At 32.9% G+C, this 14,722-nt stretch overlaps 1 protein-coding gene across 1 annotated transcript in view; it reads left to right on the top strand.

Annotated features, from left to right (window-relative positions):
• The window catches only part of LOC123713828 (transcription factor hamlet-like), an 89,909-nt gene that overhangs the window by 31,172 nt on the left and 44,015 nt on the right, over positions 1–14,722 (top strand). Inside the window, exon 2 of the mRNA XM_045667708.1 lies at positions 4,755–4,827. The gene's annotated coding sequence lies outside the window, so the exon portion shown is untranslated. The remainder of the gene's footprint in view (positions 1–4,754; positions 4,828–14,722) is intronic.

Below are 14,722 nucleotides of genomic sequence, written 5' to 3'. Positions count from 1 at the left end.
CAAAAAGTTGACGGCGTGTGTCAGGAGGCTGATCGCCAATTTGCCTATAAGACAAATGATCATGAAACAGATTCAGACATCTGAGGTCCTGACCTGAAAGGTGAGTTGTGCCATTTGGAGTTTTTCCTTTAAAACCAATTTCATACTGTTGTGTACTTTTTGTATTGACAGTATCAAACCCGAACGATTATCATTTGAATTCTATTCCATCCACTACGCAACAGAGCAGATTCCACATATTATTGTTTTTTTTTTATTTAAAACTTATATTACGTTACATTTTATGTTTTAATTAACATTGGACATACAAGAAAAAAACAGTTTAATTGACAACCCTGTCAATATTCATTTCATTTTTGATCTTTAAATTCGCAATTTTGAATCTGCATAATCTGAAATAAGTCTTAATTTACATAGCAATAAAGTCTTATATTGCTCTCACAATATTCACTGTCATAAGGAAAGTTGTAACATAAGGTACATTTTAAAAATGTCAACGAAAACGCTGTCATAGTTAATAAAAACGATGGTTTTTAATACATTTTTTAAAGAAAAATATGTAGCAAGTGTAAATAACACTTCACAAAGTATTCGTAAATCTTAATTTAGACCAACTGAAGTGGTTGGAAGTGGAAGTTGGTTGTATATTGGCTATATAGTAACCCGTAAATGAAAAGACAGTTGAATCAAAAAGTTTGTAACCAACGCTGCCGTAACAATAAGTGATATTTAATTAATATAAAAGTAGAGTTTGACACGTTTAACTATATTATAAATAAAAACAAAGTCTTCAGCGTCTGTCAACGATGAATCCAAAAATTTTGCACATAATTTATTACGATTTTTACCAATTCTAGAACAATTCAGTATATAATTTTTCAAAGACACCGTTGCCAGTGAGAACGGGGTTGCTAAATTGTAATAAAAACTTTACAATACGTACTACATTAGTACTTAAAAGGTGAATAATAATGCAGTTTTTGTAATCACACCCAGATACACTAGCGAAGAAATTGTGATTAATCCACATAAGGACGAGTTATAGGTACGTACGTATACTAATAACTCGTCCTTAGTAAAGTCGATGTTCGATGTGTCCTTTTTCGGATGTCCCTTTCACTGTTTACATGTTTTGATTGCTTTGCTTTGTTCCATTAGTTTTGACTCATTTTAGTCTTATGTAGTTTTGCACTTCTTCGCTCACCTAAGTTAATTCTTTTTTTCATAGTGTTTGCCTGATAGTGATCGCTGGAAAGCGATAATGCAGCCAGTTGACCTCCATTTTTTTAAATTATTTAAAACATATTTTATTCATGTACACTTGCAACGAAGTGTTAATAGAAAATAGATATCGAATAGTACCTTTAGTTCTTCTAGTTTTTGCATGATAAATGTCAGTAAGCATTCACCAGGAGCGATGTTTCTAGAAATAGAAGAATATTAAGAAGCTCCTAAATCATGTTATGATAGGATTCGTGTATTTATCATATATATAAATCATTAAGGCTACAAATTATTCATGCGCATAATAAGGAGGAGCTGATCGTGAGACCATGTTCCTTTGCTATTTAGTTATAGATAATAATTTAGTATTGTTTGTATTATCATATCATGCAGCAGTTGCCGAAGTTGTCCTTTAAAAGATAGTAATGGAAAAGTTTTGAATTAAGGTGTGTATTTTATATATTTATGTACTTCAATCAAATAAACGTTTTTTCACTTTCAAATTTTATTTGCCTATTTAATTGTTTTTTTAATTAAAATATATGTAGTTGACATATATAATGCTTTATCTACAGTATAGGTTACAAGCTATAATATATATCTTCTAAAATACTAGACAATTATGGTATACGTAAAAGTAAAAATAATAAAAATACACTTCCAATTTTAGATCATTTATTTTACGTTGCCTATATTTTGCTTATCGTTAAGCAAAAAATTACTAGTAAAATATTGCATTAGGTATCAGATTTGCGTTTTTTAATTCTTCACAATTTTGCGATTTTAGATTATTTATTTTATATTGCCTATCTTTTGCTTATCGTTAAGCAAAAAATTACTAGTAAAATATCGCATTAGGTATCAGATTTGCATATGCGTTTTTTAATTCTTCACAATTTTCCATATTCGATTTATATTAGGTATAGGCAATCTTTGTGAAATAACTGAAACTCAAAACAGCTTTATTCATATGGGTAACCGAGTACGGGCCACCAGCCTTCCAACGTAAATAGAAAATATAATTTATAATTAAAATATTTTTTTGATGAATGTGATGAATGATGATGAAATGAATTATGAATATAGTGGACTAGGCGGTCATACTCACAAATTATCTCAAACTGAAGGATAAAATTTTTACATAATTTAATTTTAATAAAGAGTAGTGATCATTACATTTCGACTTATAATTTTAGTAACAATAAATGCTACATTCAATATCTTAATTTGGAGATATATGATGGCTTACATACAATATTAACATTTACGACTCTGCTGACAAACATTTCCTCCAACGCATATTATAAACGCAAACATCCATAACATATAAACTACGAATATTTTATATTAACTGACGCTTGTTATTGCCTTCCTTATGTGAGAAACTTGACAAAGAAGCACTTAAAACATGAGGTCAAATAGAATGGCAACATTATAGTCAAAAACTCAGTAAATTAAAAATGATTCATATAATGCTAGCATTATTTCTACTGAGAATAAACTGATACCGTCTGGAATACATTTTCACTGCCCGTTCTATTCGAATGCCAATTCAATATAGTGTCTTCTACTTCTTAATTACTGAAGGTTGTGCTAGTCTTATAAGCCCTAACCGATATGTCTGTCTTCTGCCATTAGGGATGTTATGACCGACCCTTATATTAATTTGGTCATACCACCGGGTCGATGACCCTTGATTCTCCTTCCAACACTCCTCCCTCGTGGTTTCCAATTCGACTTTGGGTCCTTCAATAAAAAGGCGTACCTATTTTTTAAAGGCTGGAACCGTACCTGCGGGCCTTCTGGCAATGTCAGTGTCCATGTGTGTGTATCGCTTACCATCAGATAAGGCCCCTGCCTCCTCTTACATAAAAAAATGGAAAAGAGCGTAGCAATTTTTAAAAGGCCGGAAACGCACTTGCGATCCTTCCAGCAATGTGTCCATGCTTAAAATTAGCCTCCTGCCCTGTCTGGAAAATTTGTTATAACAATATCGAAGGTCTCATACATACTCATATTTGGTCGTAAAAATCGATAGTCGTTACAGCCCATAACATTGTTATTAAGTACCTAATATTTTTACCCGCCGGGACCCTTGATTTTGTTCAATATAAGCGGTATATTGTTCTAAACGATGTCGTCGTAAACACTTTTGACTATATTAAAAATTAATGAAAATGTCAATAAGTATAGGTGATTATATTACGTGATTCTTGTTTTGTTAAATGGCCTAAGTAATTAAAGACAGATCTGAGGCTTATCTCGTTTACATAACTTAAGAGTCCTTCGCATAAGAAATGTCAAGATAAAATAGATTAATGCTATAAACGGATCTCACAATTAACGTGTTGTGTAACTAAAACTTTCGAATGTAATAAAAAAGTACGGTACACCGGCACTCGTAAAAGTTTTTGCAATGTCCGTGATATATAGATCTGTTAATATTCCGTTTTATTACGGCCTTATCAAAATATTGAATGTTAAATGTACTAAAATTACTCAGTTGGAAAGTTTCTTAATTGATCGGGGATTTCTTCATGATCTGATTTTTGTAAATCGTGGGAAATACACGTTTCTCACGTTTAATATTGCGAATAAATCATATAATGTACATGATAAAATATTTCGGCGTAATCAATTTTTTTTTGGTGTAATTTTTTTTCATGGTCTTTTGTTTTTCTGTACTGTTCTTACATATGCGTATTTTTTCTGCAATGATGGGACATAATGAACTTAAAATAATCCGAAATCGAAAACTTTTTTTTCTCACTGTCTTCGTAGTTTTTTTTTAATGTAAAGGCAAACGGGCAGAAGGTTCTGATGTTAAGTGATAGTGGGTTGCAAGTGCGTTATTGGCACTTTAAGAATTAGTACGCTCTGTTCTTGTAGGACTCCCTCGAATTGGTTCACAAATAGTTAAGTGGGCAGCTGATTCTACATAGTGGCGCTACGCGGCAATGACTGCCTTAAGAAAAGCTTAGTTGTGGATCGATGGACGTCGAGGTGATACGGATGGTATTTTGTATTCAGCCTTAACGTCCAATAATGAAACTCAGCTGCAGCTCCTCTAAACTCCTCTTGTTGTTGTTGACGCGGTCCCAATCAGACCATCATCGATTTTATTTCAACACTTCATTTAATTATCTATGGTATCTATATCAATGGAGTGATCATTCGGCAACAGGTCAAAGATCGCACTATTAATTTCTTTGGTCGATTTCTTGAACATAATCTATGGGACTCTGTCACGATGTGATTGACATTTTGAAATTTAGAATTGTCGCAACGGAACATTGAATTCGGGGTTGAGTAATCGTAGTCTTGTAATTAATTTGCTAATCAATTGCGGTTTATAATTGGATGATTATATATAAAATATTATTTATATATTTTAGAGAATAAGACATTTTAAATATGTTCATATATTCTTAAACGTATGCAGGTTATATTTTAATGTTATAGTGACGTCAAACAAGTGATATTTTAAATAATAGTTTAGTGTTTAATATTTTGATATATTTTTGTTACAGCGTACGAAAACCGCCGCCAAACTGTCTACCGCAAATGAAATTATTCTCAACTACCACGTGGAAGCGCTAATAGGTAAGTCATAAGGACTATGAAATATATTATTTCGAATCATTAACTTCTCTAGAATTAAGACTAAGTTTTTAAATCATTACGTGTGCGTACTAATTTGTTAAAACGTATACAAATGATAACACCAAGAAATTACGCATAAAATGAACTGAACTTATATATCAAAGCAGAATACACATATTTAAAATTGGAACACCATTTTTTAACAATTTAAAATTTCAAAATATGGAACGCTATACAATTTCCGGTAATCCAAATATAAATACATAGAAAAGCAAAAAAGTTATTTGAATTTCGATTACAAAGTCATCACCCGCACTAAGGACAGAATTTTATGTATTTTCTCTATCATTAGCACATTACAGATAGTGCATTGCATAAATTAAGATGTAAAATGAACATAACTGTAACAGGATAAGCAAGAGCTAAAATTAATTCTATCATAGATACACGCCGGGAGATGGCTAAACTTTATAATGGTAGCTTATTATAATAAAACGTGGTCCGAGCACTACATGGTCTGACCTCGGGCGATTAGTCGGCTACTAGTTGTACTATGTAGACTATATAGTCTATGCTACTAGGCCTTAGGGAGGGATAGCGCCCTCATTGCATTTAATAAATATTATCATACCATAATACTTCATAGTTGTTTTATAGTTTAAGCGGAACAGATTTAACTATGAAAATGTAATAATATTAAAACCGATAAGCGAACGAAAATAGCCCAATTTGAAAAGGTATCAAGCAATGATTTTTAAACGTGCCGTTTTATCATTAGTCAATTTGAAAAAGTATTTATTAAAATTATTGTTTTTAACCGAATCAAAACTAAATATTTAAATTTGGAATGTTTTCCACAGACTACATATGTTATTTCCAACCAGCCTCAAAGGTTTAGCATAGAAAAATAAAATATTCAAAAAAGGAACAGTTTATTTGCAGCCAGTACTCGAACTACACGCATCGCACGCTTTGACACAGCGTGCAGAATAAGCGTAACTTGGAAATTCCTTCGCTATTCCAAACATATTCTGCCTTAAACTTATGCAAATAAAGCTAATTTATACGACATTCTCACTTATCAGCTTGTACTGGGGATATCCTAAAAGGATGACTATGCGGCTCGGACACAACCCAAATTCGTTTTCGCTGAATACCGTTGGTATTTCTCCGAAATAGTATAATTGAAGTTTAAATTAATACTAACGGGGAACTTTAAAGGTACTGAACTTTCATTCAATTTGATTTTGGTCACATTGCCAAACAAGCTCTCGACTGGAATCCACAAGCAAACACATCCGTGGCCTCGCAAAACCTGGCAACTAAGCATCATTGCACAAACGTAGGAAGCTGGAATGACGTGGAGTGATGTTTAAACCCGTGTCCCATCAGGCTGGTATCTACGCTGGATGCCTTCTGCTTTAGCATTAAATGTGTCCAAACTGTCAAAGTCATTAACTTTAGATCGTTAATTATTATTTGGGAGTTTGTTTAAAATATTTACTGAATACTACAATGTATTAACACGCGACGGTGCTTATCAAACAACATTGCGGACTACTTTCCCGTAGCGAGTTGATATATCGAAAGCAACGGATCTCTGCGGTTTCCTACAATTGAATAGTTCGCGGTTTTCTACTCTCCTCTCGAGATACAATAACATTTAATATCACAAGTATTCAAACACTTAAAAGAACTATATAACAGGAGAGTAATAGAGACACACACAGTTCATGAGTTAAGGTATATCGGAGATATACAGTGTTCGTTTAGTTGAGTAAATGATGGTGTAAAAACAGGATACATGTTTGTCGAAATTTACATTTATTTAAATAATTTATTAATTAATACACTTATACATTAATAGATATTAAATTTAAATAAATTATTTCCGAAGGATTAATGTTCAATCTTCCGTTGGAACTGCGGTTCAAAAAACCCTCCGAAGCTAGAAACTTCCTGTGCTGTCCTGTCACCTTTCAGCTGTTGCAGACTTTCCTTCGCTCTGTCGATCCATCGGCACCTAGGTCTAGTATCCAGACTCCATATAAGAAATGCTCAAACGGTGAAACAACTAAAAAATAATACAAAATATTGAATTCTCTCAATTGATGCGATAAGTAGGTCAAATCAACAACACTTAAGAAAGTGATTTAACGTTGAAGTCGGGCAAGAGGTGAGGTATGAGTCACGTTGCTAGAGATGCTTTTTTATTAGCTGGACATCGAACTTATACTCTAAATCACGATCTTGTCAACATAATATTTTATTCTTCAGCATCACTTTGATGACTGGAAGTCTTCCACGGTTCGCTTTACAAGATACTTTCTTTTGCGAACTAGCGAACTCGACTTCCAGTGGGGGTCTTCTGGGGGGTTTTTACCTGGACATCCGTCGTTCCACAATTGAGCTTTTCTTAAGGCAGTTTTCGCACCACCACTATGTGGAATCAGCTGCCCACTGAAGTATTTAATAAACAATTCGATGACTCCTTCAAGAAAAGAGCGTACCAAGTGTTAAAAGGCCGGCAACGCACCCGCGAGCCTTCTAGCAATGTGAGTATCCATGGGCGGTATCACTTAACATCAGATGACCCTACTGCCAGTTTGCCTTTTATTATATAAAAATATCACCTCCAATTGTTTAAAGAAATAGTATACTCCTCCTTAAAAGGCATGGTTGGGTGTCCATGGACTGTGATAAATCCAATAACAAAAAATATACAAAACTTTAAAAATACTAAATGACTTCGAAGTCTCGGCATTAAAAAGCTGTAATATTTTAAATCAAATTGTTGCTATTTCCTACTTCGTTGTATTGAGAATTACCTTATTGTATTTGCAATAGTTACATATAACGTTACTAAATCTAGACTGCCAAGACATAAAATAGACCACAGATGCAATAGTCTTCCGCTGTGTAATTGAAAACACATCCGTCTCAGTCTCAGAGTTCTGTACACACAAAGAATTATTTTCAAATAACATTTTAAATTTAGAAGCTACCATTCTAGTATATATATACAACGGATTTAGGCAAGTGGTCATTTTTATTAGATACTATATAATACATATATAGCTAACCCAAAAGACGTCCTGTATACTTTTACTAAGTACCGAAAAATCGTCTAATTGTAAATTTATACAATTGTCCAACTCACTAAAAATACACACAAAATTTCATCAGAATTGGTCCAAGATTTTTTTAAATGTTTTTATACGTATGTCTACTGTTTGTCCTAATATTGCCAACCAACCTTACTACAATATATTTACTGTCACGATATCCGTATCAATCTATAAGGTGTTTATTTAGGTGATAATTGTCACACAAACCTTCGTCTACGCATACAAATATGCTTATTATCGCAAAACGTGACTAGAACTATCAAAATGGCTTCAACGAAAGCCAACACTAATTTGTTATCTCGCCATCAAAGCCTATAAAATTACAAAATAATTCTCGTCCAATTATTATAAACACGAGAACAAGATTAAGTTATAAATACACGAATTTAATAAAGATGTCTTTGAATAATCTGTGCTGTATTAAGCTGTTTAGGAACAATTTTATAAAATATATGAGGGTTTATTAACGAATTACAGTCAAATAAAAAAGTACGTACGACTGTATGAAAAGACTTTGAATTGTTGCAAACTTACCTCTGAAAATTGGAACAAACAAATTCCTGTAAGTGTTATATAATTTACTTTATACTCGTGACAGTAATTTTCAAAAGTATATACCATTACAAACGCTTTAAAATCGAACATGTAACAACAGAGGCGGAAGTGTTTAGTAACTTTGCTAACAAAATGTTTATATTTACTATGGTTGTTTGTTAGCCTATTTTATTTTTAAAAGCCGAAACTAATCATTTCAAAATTCCCTTTGTCGTAATCGCAATCGCTGTCGCAATTGTTTTAATAAAAAGCTTCCATGTCGCGAAAATAGGACTAATAAATAATGAAAAGATACAATTTATACGTCCATTAGTTAAGACTGAATGTTAGTTTTCAATGAGTTGTTAATCTATAAAGGGACATGTATGTTAGTGGCTCTATGCGTCGTTTGACGTTTCGACGGGCTATGTGATAAACTAGTTAATACTTCGGTCTGTGTTAAGTACAAAAGAGCCGACCATATTGCAAATAAATCTTATTTTAACTAAAGGCGATTTCTTATTTAGTAGTTCTTGAATTAAAAATATTACCATTTTTTTTTTAAATAAAATCTTTAATGATTTGTTATCTATATAAATAAAAATAATTTGATAAACTCAAACGAACAAGTATTTTTTTTAACTATTTAGGAAATAATTGTAAACGGTTTTTATTTAGATTTATTAATAAAAAGCGAACACTATCTATGAGGTAGCATAGCGAATGTTGTGTTGGTATGTTAGATACATAATAATAATAATCAATGGCACTACAACCTTCTTAGGTCTGGGCCTCAGATTTCTGTATCTGTTTCATGATCATTTGTTAATCTAATAGGCAAGTAGGTGATCAGCCTTCTGTGCCTGACGCACGCCGTCGACTTTTTGGGTCTAAGACAAGTCGGTGTTTTCCTTCACCGTTCGAGCTAATGCTAAATGCGCACATAGAAAGAAAATCCATTGGGGCACAGCCGGGGATCGAACCTACGACCTCAGGGATGAGAGTCGCATGCTGAAGCCACTAGGCCGACACTGCTCTGTTAGATGTGTCTGTGTTAGATACATACCACACAAAACTTATCCACACACCACACCACACACTTATCTAAAAGCCATTTTAAATTTAATATCTAAATCTAGAAGTTATGCATTTTAACCCCAGCTGAGCTGGGATCTATATGCAGTGTACATGACGATAGGGTAATGTAATTATGAGAAAAACTGCATGTGTAACTCAAAAATCTACTTGGTATGCCGCAGAAGACGAATACTTTTTTCCAGTAAAGAAATATATATAATGGTTGGCACCGGTTTTCTTAAGTTTGTACCTATTTTTATTAAACCGTCAACACGTTTAGAATCTTTGGCATTTACTCTCATAACTATTATAATAGAGTTCTAATTTCAAAATTAAAACTTTACAAGCGATACTGTGTATAAAACCCGTAGTTGTCAGACATAAACCCTGTTTTAATACTAAAAGTAAATAATCATAAAATATTTTTTTACAGTTTTATAATAATAAGCGTTTGACGGGTGCTGACGGAACAAATCCAGCACTTATAACGGTGGCCCGTGCGCACGAGTACATCAATTATTAGGTCGTGATTGCTTCTGCGCAAGGGGTATAAATAAACTGGTCGTATGCCACGCCAGCTAGTGTAACTGGAATGGGTCACGGAGTACCCTAATAAAGTTAACTATTTTATGAATACCGGTACATGATGTACTGAAATTGATGTATACATAGTGTATATATATTTAATAAGAGATTTTAATAAAATTGTATTATACGAGATTATTAGAACCATAAATCCTTATTCATGAATATGAATATATTGCAAATCCCGTTTGCTTACGGTTTTCCTGGAAGAGATTGCTTGTTAGCGATAAGGCCGCTCGTTGCATCCCTTATAATTGTTATGTTATTTGTTTTTCTTTTAATGCATAAATAAAAAATAATGCATTTAACAAAACAATAGCGCCTTTAAATAAACTTCTTGAATGACGTTCTGAAATTCTTTATTTAAAAAAAACGCTTTATTTCTAAATTGTTACCATTCACATTCCAAATAAATGTAAAAGCGACACAAAAATATCACGACTAAGTAAATATCGTAATTGAATTGCCTTTAAGTAACAAATAGACTTCGGCCAATTGAAATAAGCGTTCGAAATTGCTTTTAAACTTCTATGGAATCGTGACAGTACTAAGCACGTGCGACGTAAATACACATTTTATTTATATTTCGCTCATATGGCAACATTGTGAAAAACAAATTGTATTGGTGCGCGGACTTTAGAATGCTAGTCGAATTCGTCAAACGTTGAATTAATTATATGATGAATGAAACTCAAATGTGTTTTAAAAAACAATTTTACTTTTGTTTTTTCAATTTAAATGATAAGCCAAAACTAGCGTCTTTTCCACAGACTTTGTCAACCAGTCATTTAAAATAAGAACCAAAAGCCTGTAATAGAAAGGGAAAAATTTATTTTCAAGGATATATTTTTTTGTTTATTAATAAAAATTATATAGTAGATAATCATACAGATATTAGTCCTCACACTAGGAATATCCCTGTTGTGGAACCAAATACTTTTCTATGGTTCATATATACGTTAATGATGTACAAAAACATTTCAGATAGAACTTGTCTTTACTCTATACACCTTCCTAGTGATAGCAATATTTTATGTCCAGAAACCAAAAGTTATACTATAGCAACTATTAAAAAGATGTTACGAGTTAATAAATGTGATGTAATAAATGTTTCGAGACAGTTACACAATCAAACCCAATTAGATCAACAATCACCTAATCGTCCCTTTTTTCAATTGCCTATCTTTAGCAACAATAGCCTTGGTCACGGATACTTTTCGATTCGCTTTCGCTTCCTCGTTACAGCTAAGTGACGACACCCAGCCCTTACGCGAAACTAGATTTCACTTATATTAATTAAAACCGCCTTTGTGCCTTAATGAATTCACAGATTAGTATATACTTTAAAAAACGATATCAACGTTCGTTTTTGAGATTGACAACTAGATTTCACTGTTATTAATTAAAACCTCTTTTGCCGCTCAAGTGAATCCACAGATTAGTAAGCACTTTAAAAAATGACGTCAACGTTTTTTTAGAATAACAATTAGATTTCACTATTATTAATTAAAACCTCCTTTGTCGTTAAATTGAATCCACAGATTAGTAAGCATTTTAAAAAACGAACGATGGCGTATTGCTTATCTATGATTTGTCGAGACTGTTGAGGTTGATATTTTACAATCTTTTGTTTTTTTATCTAATTAGAAAGCTAGTATAACAATTACAGAATGTATAAACATACGTTTTGGGATTTAGTGTTTTGTTACAATATGTTAGAGAAAATAAATGATATGCCATTCAAAAATGTTTTTTTCACTAAAACTTGAAGTCGCAATAGAACGCATAAGAGTATATATTGACTACGTAATAATAAAATTTATAACAAAAACACAACATGTTCGCATTTTAAATTGAACACAGCTAATGAACCATCGCTATTATAATTCAGTAGGTCAATTCGAAACAATCAACGGACGTACCTCCCGGGCGTCTTATCTGTGCCGATACCCGAAACAAACAAATTCAATTAGGATTAAGAAATTAAACATAAAAGATGCCGCACATATTCCCCGAATCGGGGTCATCGCACTCGCTATCGAATTACGCATAAAAGTATTTCGTCCATTTTCTTTTACGATACCATTTCAGATCAATGCACTTACGAAACTATTTACCGATAATATTATTGTAAATGTCTTTATTTAAAATTTTGTGAAATTTTGTATGTAACTCGTTTTATGGGGTTAAGGTGTATTCGGCCATTTAAGTGGTTTGTAATTGGAGCAGTCATGGTTATCTCTATGGCCGTTAAGGTTATTATGGAGAGAAATGTGGCACTTGTCTTCATACTATTACCGTACTAGCGTTATATTTATGACCTCGTAGCATAAAATAGTAGCAGGCGTTTGATGGCTACTTTCGTAGAGAAAATTGTTCGTAGAGAAATTTGATGACCATGTTGTTTTAGTCGTTGTTAATTTTAAATAAGAAATTAAAAGTAATAATAACATGTATTTTTATTATGCATTATTCTGTTTTATTTATTTATTCATTTGGGAAACAAAACAGATACATCTCTAAAAGTATAAAACCAAAAAAAACATAAAATTAACACTTTGGATGTATCCACAAAAAGTTACTGATAGTTAAAGTCACTGACAAAAAATAAGATATAAAGCAAAACAGAACATGACAACAGAATGTTATTAGACAGTACAATACAAAATATTTAAGTAGACAATACAATACAAAGTTTATAAATCAATAATTATTTTTATAAAATTACATGTAAAATTCAACTCTATGTACATTTTATATAGCAGAGTTGGCCTAGTGACTTCAGCGTGCGATTCTCATCCCTGAGGACGTCGGTTCTATTCCAGGCTGTGCACCAATGGACTTTCTTTCTCTGTGCGCGTTTAACATTCGCTGGAACGGTGAAGGAAAACATCGTGAGGAAACCGGCTTGTCTTAGATCCAAAAAGTCGACTACCTATTACATTGACAAATGTTCATAAAACAGATACAGAAATCTGAGGCCAAGACCTAAAAACGTTGTAGCTAATTATATTTATATAAATTTTATATCAGTTTAATGATTTAAATAATCTCGTCTCTTTAAAATAATGTTAATACTTTGTAATGCCTCCAATATCTTTATCGCAATCCATTACGAAATGTGTTTCAGCAAGTCTTATCAAAAACCAATCAATAAATGATATACGTCACATTAAAACATATAACCTGTAATGAAACTTGGATCGAACTCTAGCCGGCCGGCGATCCCTATTTGGATATCAGATAACAAATCAACACCGCCCCGACATGACATAAACAGAATCTAAAAGGAGCCCAACAACTTTCCTTCGATCGAGTTTTCTCGGGCACTCACACTAGCTGACACTGTCGTTTTCAATGATGTTCTATCAAATTACGGGTAGCCAGTGAAATGTGGGAACATTTTCTTACATTGATAATAGGTATCAGGGTGAAATTGTGCCCCTGGGCGTTAATAGCCCACTATTTGTAAGTTTTCACTGCTCGTTACGCGCCATTGCGTGATGCTGAAGATACTGACGGCTGTTAAATAGAAACCGTATAATGTCATCCTGTTGGCTTGTCAGATACTGGGGATTAATTTGCAGTGTCCACTTCGGTTTAAGTAGAAAATGTTGTTAGTTAATTGCTTGTGTACTTGCTTGTTTATTATTAGGCTAGTCATTTATATGATGCCGCCTCCGGGTACGTTTTTGTTATGAATAGGATTTAATTGTAATTACAATAAATAAACGTAACTCAAAATACCTTGATTTATATAGTAGCCAACTACATTTATCAGAACATCAACATATCAGTCAACAGAAATGATGTATTTTTTTCTTCTAAATTTACATTTACTACCAGTTCGAAAGTAAATGGCGTTGAGCGGACAAGAAGGACCAGCGAGAAGCTACTCTTTTTAATCGCCAAGTTTTGAGTCATACAAATTGTTTGAAGTAAATCAAAGTAGTTGCATGGTAAAATATCTACGCAAAATGTAATGTTTCCTAATGAATCCATGACTCATCAATAGCATTTTTCTAGTGAACATATTAATACGATATTTAATTACTACTGCTTTAGAAAATATATAAAAAGATTTATAAAATGTTCGTGACGAGTTCCCGATGAAACGACAGTTAGCTAGAAGGGATCGGTGAACCCATTACAGGAGGGCACGACCGGCGCGCGCCGCGGGCACCGATCAACTGAGGAAGTGAATACCTGATGCTACGATGCGCACGCGCTGCTTTTGCATAAAAGGCAATTTTTACGACCACAAATGATCTATCGAGCTTTTAAATCATAAACTACTGAAGGCTGACTGTAAGTTATCCCTATAAAATGTACAGATTTTAACAGTATACATTCAAAAAGATTCTAAATTTAAATCTTTTATTTACAGAATGCAGAAATAATATTTTTACTTATATTCACCTATGTAAATTTGATTCCAACCGTATCACCTCGACGTTGTTGTTTCACAACTTAGCGTTATTTAATACAGTTTTTTCCACGCACAGAATCACTTACCCACTACGAGTATGTAAAAGTGTAGCAATACTAAAAAGGCCGGCACCGTACTTGCG

The sequence above is a fragment of the Pieris brassicae genome, chromosome 8 (genome assembly GCF_905147105.1).
Source record: "Pieris brassicae chromosome 8, ilPieBrab1.1, whole genome shotgun sequence".
Classification (NCBI taxonomy): Eukaryota; Metazoa; Arthropoda; class Insecta; order Lepidoptera; family Pieridae; genus Pieris; species Pieris brassicae.
The sequence above is the reverse complement of the archived record's forward strand: the minus strand, read 5'-3'. Positions and strand labels throughout refer to the sequence as shown.